The sequence below is a fragment of the Hemicordylus capensis genome, chromosome 5, assembly GCF_027244095.1.
Source record: "Hemicordylus capensis ecotype Gifberg chromosome 5, rHemCap1.1.pri, whole genome shotgun sequence".
NCBI classification, from domain to species: Eukaryota; Metazoa; Chordata; class Lepidosauria; order Squamata; family Cordylidae; genus Hemicordylus; species Hemicordylus capensis.
In genome coordinates, this window is record NC_069661.1 from 172087868 (window position 1) to 172098483 (window position 10616).

General features: G+C 46.1%; 1 long non-coding RNA gene across 1 annotated transcript; it reads right to left on the bottom strand.

Moving 5' to 3' along the window:
- Window positions 1-5570: 5570 nt before the first annotated feature.
- LOC128328505 (uncharacterized) lies at window positions 5571-9605 on the bottom strand. Its single transcript, XR_008309260.1, has 2 exons — window positions 8946-9605; window positions 5571-6800 (listed from the first exon to the last, which is right to left on the bottom strand). It is a non-coding gene; the product is annotated as an uncharacterized LOC128328505 (long non-coding RNA).
- Between the last annotated feature and the right edge of the window lie 1011 nt (window positions 9606-10616).

Here is a 10616-nt window from a genome sequence, read left to right on the forward strand (position 1 = left end):
CATATATATGAGGGAAGACATCTCAAAGAATTGCGGCTCTCCTTGCTTGCCTCTAGCTCCCATATTTTAATACTAAAAATGGAGAATATATCATTTTTGTGTCCTAAAATCTCTGTGGGTTGTTGCTTCCTGCCAAATAGTGGACTATTTTCCTTTCTATCTTTTCTGAAAAATGGAGGACTTATATAGAGAAGGAGATTCTGTAAAAATATGGTTATGAGCTGGGATCCAGATCTTTCACAATAAAGGGCCTGTCCTGTATCCAGCTGAATCCCAAGCCACCCCACGTGGAGGAGAGTGAGCATTCAGCATATTCAAGACCATTTAAATGTGGATTAATTACTCCTTAAAATATTTTAAACATCCTGAAGTACCTTTTTAAAAATAGCAGGAAAGGGCTATTTCTCTATTTCAATGAATTATTATGTCTGAAATTGTATTTCTAGTCCGTACTAGTGGTAGTGCAGAACTGAGGGTGGTATTTAATTATAGCTGAATTAACAATGTGAGGGGGTGAACAAGTGGCTTAAGGGTTAGGCTAGAAACACTGACTAAGATGCTGACTAACAGTGCACTTGTGGAAGGACATGGCACTTACATGAGGACACTGCACAGGTGAGTTCCACTAAATTGGGAGCTTAGTGTTGTGCCAGTATAATGCTGTTCTACTAGCTTATGGATATACTGCAAGGATGTTGTGCAAAGAAAGGACCATCTCTTTGAGACTAGTCATATTGTGCTAGCAGAGGATTGTTGATACAGTAAGTTGCACAACAACGATTCCATAACATCGAGGCTATTCTTACGGTCATACCAAATCAGGCTAAGGGAGCCTAGCCCAATTTGGTATGCCTGTGAGAACCACTGGGCTCGCAGCCGAGCCCGGTTATTCTCAAGCAGGTCACCCGCTTGAATACTCCTCCCCTTAGCCGACAGCGGAGCGAGAGTTCTGCTAACCTTGCTTTTTTGATCGTGAGTTGCCGTGGCACGGCTCTGCACTGCAGCAACTCCTGAGAAGACCCCCAGTGGGGAGGCTAAATGCAGCCTCCCGGCTCGGGGGTCTCCCCAGCATGCTCTGCACACTCACGCAGGGCATGCTGGAGCTTCTGGGGGCCATGTGACCCCCGAACTTCCCAGCCTCTGCTGGCTCCATAACGGAGCTGGCAGTCGTGTGGGCAGCTGGTTCAGCCACCCACAGCCAGATCTCCTCGCAAACCCCGAGAGGACCTGCTCTCCTTGCAAACCCCATTTCGGCAGTTCCCACTGATTGTGGGAACCGCCTCATTATTGTTCAAGACTGTTTCACAAAGTTGTTGCTCAAAACTGTTCCACAAGGTCGTTGCGCAATGCCTGTTCCATGAGGGTAGAACGCCTGCTCAAGACTGTTTCACAACATTGTTGTACAATGACCCTAAGTTTGTTAGGGCTAGTAATTTTCCAGGATTTGATTTCTGGCTGGCTGGAAGTGATTGTGTGTTTGTCAGAGGAGTTAGCTTGAGTGGGGGATTCATTCCAGGTGGGTGACATTCCAGCCTGTGGGAGGGATCACATTCCGGGGGACAGTCAGTTTTCTGAACTTGAATACAAGGCTCAGACCAATGGAACTTTTCTCACAGGAGTTTGCAAACAGATATCGAAGGAGTTTAGCAGGAATTTAGCAGGAGATTGGCAAGGAACTCTGTGGGGAGGCACACATGGCCCCCCTTCATCTCAGAGGAGACACCCAGTGCAAGAATAAGGTGAGTACTACCTGACTTTTTAATTTTCTTGGAGGACAAGCTTAAAACCTTTAATTAGCTGACAACTGCACGCAGTACATAGCTTCAAGTGAACAAGCCCTATATACTCTAAATAGCCAATCAAACCAGTTATGAAGGTAGAATGCCAGCAGGAGAGGGGGTGCTTCCCAGTGTATTGCACAGAGTGTTGCATGAATGATTATCTGCCTGAGGGGAAGAAGTCCTGGGTATGCGCTTGGTGCAAAGAGCTCCTGGCTCTCAGGGCACAAGTTTGTTCCCTCAAAGCGAAGCTGGTTGACCTAGAGAAGCTCAGGGAGGCAGAGAGGTGTGTGGATGAGACCCTCAGGGATGTGAGAGAGGCATCACACTCCCAGGATGACAGCGCTTCTACTGTCATGAAGAGTGAAGGTCTCAGGCAACATCTGTCTGAGGAAAAGGGAAGCACTTCTTTATCTGAGACCCCTTCCTGGATGATGCTTCCATATCCCCTCACACGGAGCATACTCCTCCAGGGGGTGGGGGACTCCTAGTAGTGGGTGATTTGATAATTAGGGGCATAGGGAGATGGGTTTGTGACCCACGTGTAGACCACATGGTGACTGACTGCAGTGCCTGCTGCGAAGGTTGCAGATGTCACACTGCATCTAGGTAGGCTATTAGGCTCTGCTGGGGAGGAGTCAGCTATCGTGCTGCACGCTGGCACTAGCGATATTGGGAAATGCAGTCGGGAGGTCCTGGAAGTCAAAATTAGGCTGCTAGGTAGCATATTGAAGTCCAGGACCCCCAGAGTAACATTCTCTGAAGTATTACCTTTTCCATGCGCATGGACAGCAAGACAGGCAGAGCTGAGTGGTCTCAATGTATGGATGAGACATTGGTGCCAGGGGGAGGGGTTTAGATTTGTTAAGCACTGGGATACATTTTGGGACAAGACGAGGCTGTACAAAAGGGATAGGTTCCACTTGAACCAAGATGGAGCCAGACTGATGGCACTTCAAATTAAGAAAAAAAAGGTCGCAGAGCAGCTTTTAAAATGACACCTGGGGGATTGCCGACAGGCACTGGGAGGGATCCGGGAAATTACAGTCCGGTCAGCTTAACTTTGGTGCTGGGTAAATTGATGGAAAGCATACTTAAGGACAAAATTGTTAAAAATATAGAAGAAAAGGCCTTGCTGAAGGAGAAACAGCATGGCTTATGCAAGGGCAAGTCTTGCTTCACTAACCTTTTGGAGTTCTTTGAGAAGATAAAGGTGATCCAGTTGACATAATATATTTTGACTTCCAAAAAGCTTTTAACAAAGTTCTCCACCAAAAGCTCTTTAGTAAACTTAGCTGTCATGGGATAAGGGGATAGGTTCATGTGTGGATTGGTAACTGGTTGAAGGACAGGAAACAGAGGGTAGGAACAAGTGGACAGTTTTCACAATGGAGAGAAGTAGGGAGTGGGGTCCCCCGGGGATCGGTACTGGGACCAGTGCTCTTTAACTTGTTCAGAAATGATCTAGAAGATGGGGTAAGCAGCAAAGTGGCCAAATTTGTGGATGACACTAAACTATTTAGGGTAGTGAAATCCAAAACAGATTGTGAGGAGCTGCCAAAAGATCTCTCCAAACTTGAAGAGTGGGTGACAAAATGGCAAAAGCGGTTCAGTGTAAGCAAGTGTAAATATGGGGGGGACGGGGACCCAACTTTACATATACACTGATGGGATCTGAGCTGTCAGTGACTGAACAGAAAAGAGATCATGGGGTCATGGTGGATAGCTCACTGAACATGTTGACTCAGTGCACAGCAGCTTTGAAAAGGGCTAATTCCATGCTAGAAGTCATTAGGAAGGGGAATGAAAATAAAACTGCTAATGTTATAATGCCCTTATACAAATCTATGGTGCTGCCACATCTGCAGTACTGCATACAGCTTTAGTCACTGTAGCTTAAGAAAGATATTGTAGAACTGCAAAAGGTGCAGAAGAGGGAAACCGAGATCATCAGGGGGCATGAAGCACCATTCTTATGAGGCAAGGCTACAACACCTGGGGCTCTTTACCTTGGAAAAGAGGTGGCTAAGGAGAGACATGATTGAGTTGTATAAAATTATGCATGGAGTGGAGAGGGTGGGCAGAGGGAAATATCTCTCTCACACACACAGCACTAGAACCAGGGGTCATCCCATGAAACTGAAGGTCGGGAAATTTAGGACCAATAAGAGGAAGTACTTTTTCACAAAGCACATAATTAATCTATGGAATTATTTGCCATGGGATGTGGGGATGGCCACCAGTTTGGATGGCTTTAAAAGGGGCTTAGACAAACTCATGGATGACTGGTCTATCAGTGGCTACTAGTCTTGTGGCTGTGGGCCACCTCCAGCCTCAGAGGCACAATGCCTCTCAATTCCAGTTGCAGGGGAGCAACAGCAGGAGAGAATGCATGCACATTGCTCTTGCCTGTGGGCTCTCCAGAGACATCTGGTGGGCCATTGTGTGAAACAGGATGCTGGACTAGATAGGCCTTGTGCCTGATCCAGCAGGGCAGTTCTTATGTTCTTATGACTGTTGCACAACACTTGCTATGTAACTTTATAGTGCAACATTGACTAGGTCCCAGAAAAGGTTTTCCACTTCTTCCATGGTGTTGTGGATGTGCAACATCACAGACCAGCACAACTTTGCACAGCTCCAAAACCTTCTTGCTTTGTTCATTGTGCAAGCTCACCATTTTAGGGAGGAGAGCTGGTCTTGTCCCCTTATGACTTGTCTCCTTAGCTATGCAGGGTCTGCCCTGTTTGCATTTTAAATGCCTATTAGATCTTGGGGTCTGAGCATGCTTAAATAACTGGTCCGAATGAGAATATGTAGTGAAAGAGAGAGACCAAACAAATGATATCAAAGGTGTTTGGCGAGATTGGAAGTAGTATTCTCATACTCAGCATTCTTATAAGAACAAGTGAAATTTACTTAAGCCAATTGGGGGAGCAGAAGTACCACCGGATTCTAGGGACTGAAGGGGCAGCCAAAAGAACAAAAGTAACTGAACCAACACCACATCAGTTGCTAGGAGTTAATGTGCTTCCCTTGTTACTTTCTGTTGCTATATGCAGGCAGCATAGAATGCCAACCAGTCATTTGTGGATTTTCTTCCTTCCTCCTATTAATACTTTGTTTCTTTTAGGTGAATCAAGGCGCTGTACTTTTATGTATTCATCCTTATGTATCAGCAGGAGAAACACATGTAAATGCTTTCTATCTGTCAGCGCTTCTGGGACTTGGCATCCTTTCCACTGTGAGCAGGATGAGTAACTAAATAACCTGTCATGAAATGTCCTCATGTTCCATCTATGTGGCACTAATTGGTACAAAGCAAGATTACACTCATATAACACAACACTGCCAGAAAAATACGATACGCTTTTAGGGACAGGCTCATATCAAAACGATACTTTACGGATCTCTGTGCAGATGATGATGTTGATAGTTCTTATTGTTGCTGTTACTACTACTACTATGACATACATGACATTTTACATAACATAATAAGCAAAACAGACAGGGCCCTGCCTCTAATAAACTTACAGTCTAAATGTGTTAGTAATGCGTATAAATTTCCTTCTTCTTAATTGTAATGATCAAAAAAGCGTGGGTGGGGGGGAGTGAGGTACAAAATCCGTCCTCTAGCTGTGAAGAATCCTGGGTAGGCTTCCTCCATCCACTTTTTAATATTAACAGAGAATATACTGGGAGTGGAGAACCCCTCCCTACAAGAAAGGCTTGAGCAGTCTTAGGCCTTCAGGAGCATGTGGCTAAGGCAGGACCCAATAAGGAGTGACACTCTTCAACAAGAAGAAGAAGGATTTATTAATAACTGGATGATCAGGAAAACTATAGAGGTATCAACAATCACTGCTTCCATTCAAGTAAAACCCTTCCCCATGAACTATAAGAACCATGCAGTCAGTCAGATCCAAGCACTTAAACAAATATAAATACCTTGATAGATCTAGCTAAACTGGTCCCTAGTCTTCCTACTTCCTTCCAGGTAAGGAACTCCCAGTTGATTCCCAGCCCAAGGCTGTGAGACTCAGTTTGTCCTACACTAGTTGTTGATCGCACTTCCCTGAGAGGCCTCCAGGGAAGAATTGAATTCTAACACACACTATCTTCCCCTACCTCTCTATAGGATGTTTGTCCAGTAAATCCTGCCCCTCACTCTGGATTGGGCCACAGGGATTTGATTCTCCCAGGCTTTCTTCCTTATTTGGAGAGGCAAACACTCCAAGCAGTTACTCTAATTGAAACTTAGTCCTCCAGTGGGGAGATGACTTGACTAGCAAGCCAGAGGTTGCGGTTCCAATCCCCGCTGGTATGTTTCCCAGACTATGGGAAACAGCTATATCAGGCAGCAGCGATACAGGAAATTGCTGGAAGGTGTCATCTCATACTGAGCAGTATATATAACATAAAAGTAGTTGGTTGAACCCCACTCCAGGGGGGAAATAAATGGTGGGGGGGGGGGATGCCACGGAAACAACGGTTGTTAACTTAATTCCATTTCTCTTAAACTAGGCAAAATGAGTCTTCATCCATGGTACTATTGTTGGATAATTTGTAAAAGCTCCCCTGCTAACTGAGCAAAAGGGGAACCTTTTAAAATGGAGATTCTCATATATTTAGTAGGTGGGGAGCAACTGGCCCTGACCAACCCCAGTTCCTGGGGCAACATGCCTTCCCTTCCTGCTCCTCTCCTATTGTTGCTAGTGAGCACCATTGTCAAGTGGGAGGTCTTTGGCAGTAGTTCACCGGTTTCTGCTGCCTAGAAAGAGCCAATGCCAAGTATGTTTCTTCTCAGAGTCCCATATGCTTCTTTTTGAAGATATTTTCTTATCTCAGCATCATATCGAAATCCATACATCTGTGTGCAGAGATTCTGCAAAGTGGCCACCATGGCCAGCATTCCATGTTGGAGTTTCCCATGTCCTTCTTCGGGGCTCCACAGAGGGAAAGTCTGAAGAGCAACTCTTCACTTAATTGGTTTTGCAGGAGAGGAAAGCCATTCTTGGGGAGCTGCAGGGGGAGAAAATATATTTCAGAGATTGAAATTATGGATTATTAGGTTTGTTGGGGAGAAGTTCATTAAAATAAAGAAGGGAATTCCTCAAATGCTTATGGGCGATCTGCACCTCTTCCCCTTCCTTGCCCCATACTCCCTTGGCCAAAGGGGGAGTTTAGTTCATTCTGTTGTGCCATTATACAAATTAACTAGTTGGGACCCAATGATAATTATGAAAACAATGCAAACCATGCTTGTTTGCAAAAATAAAAAAGGTGCTATCATGATATACGTTTAGATAATTACAGTATTTTTTTTTACCAGGAGAAGATCAAGGAAGATGCTGGAAACCAAACCATTGCCATGTAGCTGCAGGGGCAGTATAGTTGCCAGGGTGTGCCCTGGCAAAGGATCATACAGGCATTCTGGAAAGGGGAGGCTATAACCCTCCTCGGTGAGGAGAGCTGGTCTTTTGGTAGCAACCATGAATTGTCCCCTTTTCTAAGCAGGATCCACCCTGGTTTGCATTTGCATGGGAGACCATATGTGAGCACTGTGATATTTCCCTTAGTGGATGGGGCCGCTTTGTAAAGAGCATCTGCATGCTTCCTTGCAGAAGGCTCCAAGCTCCTTTCCTGGCATCTCCAAGATAGGGCTGAGAGAGATTCCTGCCTGCAACCTTGGAGAAGTCGCTGCTGGTCTGTGCAGACAATACTGAGCTGGATGGACCAATGGTCTGACTCGGTATAGAGCAGCTTCCTATGTTCCACTATTAATGGACCGAAACTGCATAACAGCCAGATAAAAAGGGCTTAGGAGAATGCTATGTGGAGCTATTTTCTTAAGCTCCACAATTCTCTGACACGTGGCTCACGCCATCTCTTTTGTCAGTGTGCCTGCACAGAGACACAAAATAAAGCCATATAATAAACCTATCCAGGACTTTTCTCATTTCCATTCAGGCCATGAACTTTTTAAAAACAGAGGTGCCACTTAACTCCTCAGGCTACCAGTACTCAGAAATGTCCTGCAGGTACGAACGTGGCTATTAAAGGCAGATTGGAATGAGAGAGCCAGAACATGGGGGGACTCTGAAAAGTCATTGCTGCTGTAGGTGCTCCATGCATCCGGAGTTTAAAAGGCTCTAAGCTTGTGTCACGACATTTTCAGAGGGGTGGGGAAAGCATCCAATTCACATGATGAACACAAATGCCTAACTATGTAGTGTAAGGCTCAGTGGAGCCTGAGGCAAACAGCATGGTTAAACAGGCCAGTGGTCAAGTTCCAGAGCAGGCAGATGATCTTCTGAAGGATCAGAGGCAGATGGCGTGGTTTAACATAGATAAACTAGGAGGTCAAGTTCCAGGCTAGCAAGACTTTAGCACCTTCTCCCAGAGACAAGCTTGGACTGGGTAGCCAAGCCCAGGGAAGTTTTTATATAGGGCCCATCGGCTCTCCAGCCCACCTGATTCTTCTTGGGCTCGATGACTGCAGTTTTTCCTTCTGGCCACTGGCAGGGGGCGTGCTGTGTAGCAGTAGAAGTCCCCCTGTTCCTCTCCCTGCAAATTGTCTTGGTGGCACAGAGTAAGTCATCTGAGCCCTGCTGCCAGAGCTCCTGGCTGAAGACCTCTGCTGCCATACCCATAGTGACAGGCAGTGTGTAAGGGCCTGGCCTCATAATAAGGCAAACTAAGGCAGTGGCCTCAGAGGGGAAGCAGCCAGTGGCAAAGCCAAGGAATAGAGCCACAGGTGCTGCCCCATCCCCGGTGGCCCTGCTCTGCCACACGCTGTACGCACCGTCACACAAATGTGGACATGGCCTGATCACTGGAGGGCCTGAGTAGCCCTCCGGAGTGCATTCCCAGGCAGCGTTTGCTGGCTGGGCGCAGCGGGGAAATGACTTGACTAGCAAGTCAAAGGTGGTAGGTCCGAATGCCAGCTGGTATGTTTCCCAGACTATGGGAAACACCTATATCGGGCAGCAGCGATATAGGAAGATGTTGAAAGGCATCATCTCATACTGTGCGGGAGATGGCAATGGTAAACCCCTACTATATTCTACCAAAGAAAACCACATGGCTCTGTGGTCGCCAGGAGTCAACATTGACTCAACGGCACACTTTACCTTTTTTTTTTTTTTTTTACAATTCCTTACTCACATTCAGACTCCTTTCCAAAGGATTAAAACACACGGCATAGACAAAGTATGACATGCATATTTTCTATCTGGGTCTGGATCCTTCCATAGCTTCAGTCCAATTTATGCAATATGGAAGAGAAGGTGTACCTTTCTAAAAGGGCTCTTAGTGCCTTCTGGAATTGGTCCTATAACAACAACAACAACAAAAACAAAAACACAGAACCCCTCTGCAATACACTAAATAGGAATCACAGTGTTCTTTTAAAAAGGAAAATACACAGCATGGCTGGTGCACTACATAGAGGTACACGAACTTTGAAAAATTCCTGAGGCATTCGTAAAACTAATCTTTGTGGAAAGGATAATGCAATAACATTTTTCTTGGCAAGATAACAAGTTTATTGTGCTTTAAATTAGTTAAGTGAGAGCACTCTGGTACTGCCATCTGGTGGCTGATCTACTGCTACAGCGAGATTGACTATGATTATTATCTAGCTATGCTTTTGCCCTTCACAAAATCATTTCAGAAAAGTGAATCCATATTTAGCAGATGTTGTGCAAAAGGCTTGACGCCCCCGCATTCCTCCTGTTTTGTATGAAAACCAAATAGCCTCTTATGCAGGGGTGTAGCGAGCTTGCCAGAGGAACTTCGGCAGACTGGAGGCTTGCCGTTGGCTCCCCCAACCCTTTTGATTTTTAAATGTGCATGCAGCCCTTTTTATTTCTATTTGCACACGTGCCCCCCCCCCAAGCCATGCCCCCTGCGTCTGATGTCAGATGCAGGGCGTGTGGCCAATAGCAGGAATGGGGCCAGTCACCCCCTGCAGAGTTTCCCAGTCATCCTCCTTGCAGAGGCAGGGAAAGGACGTTGCTCCCAGTCAGCGATTCAACGAAATGCTGACAGAGGAAACTCTCCAGGGGCTGACCTCATATTGGCCCAGCCCCATACTGGCCACGCCCCCTGTATCTGACATCAGATGCATGGGGCGTGTCTACTGCCTGGGAGAGGGCCCATTCAAACACTCCCCCATCATCCCCAGTTAGTGTTTCATTGAAAGGCTGACTGGCTGGGCTTTCCTCTGCAGCCCCGCTAGCATTTCAATGAAACCCTGGCTGGGGAGGTGTGCTTCTGTTCCCAGCTGGTCAGCGCTTTGTTTGCCAGCTTGGTGTGGGAAGGGGCAAGGGGGTGCCCTGGCTGAGGGCAAGGAGGTGCCTTGGTGCCCCCCCCAAAGACCCCGGTGGCCAAAGGACGGCCCTTGCCTTCCCGCTTCCTCTGTTGTCCCCCATGCCTCTTTTCAACACACAACATGTGCTGTTAAAATTGGTTGTGCTTGAGTTTCAAATTGCAGCCTTAGATTCCTGATCTTACTAGTTTTAGTGAAAATCTTTTTTTAAAAAGTGTTTTTGCTCATAGCTGAGCAACTGGATTTTATGACCCCTTTCAGTGATACAGCTAAAATGCCAATGACACTAACTTTCTCCTAAATTCCAATTAAGCTGTAAAGCAGTGGCATTGCAGGGGTTCATCCCCCCAATTTTATCCTCTGCTAAACGGGCAAAGAGGCCCCTTAAAAGTGGCAATTATCTTATATTTCACAGGGGAGAGCAATTATTCAACCCTAGCATAGTGCCCCTCCCAGTAGCTGTTGCTGATGACTTTTTGTGTTCATTTTTAAACTTTGAATAAGAC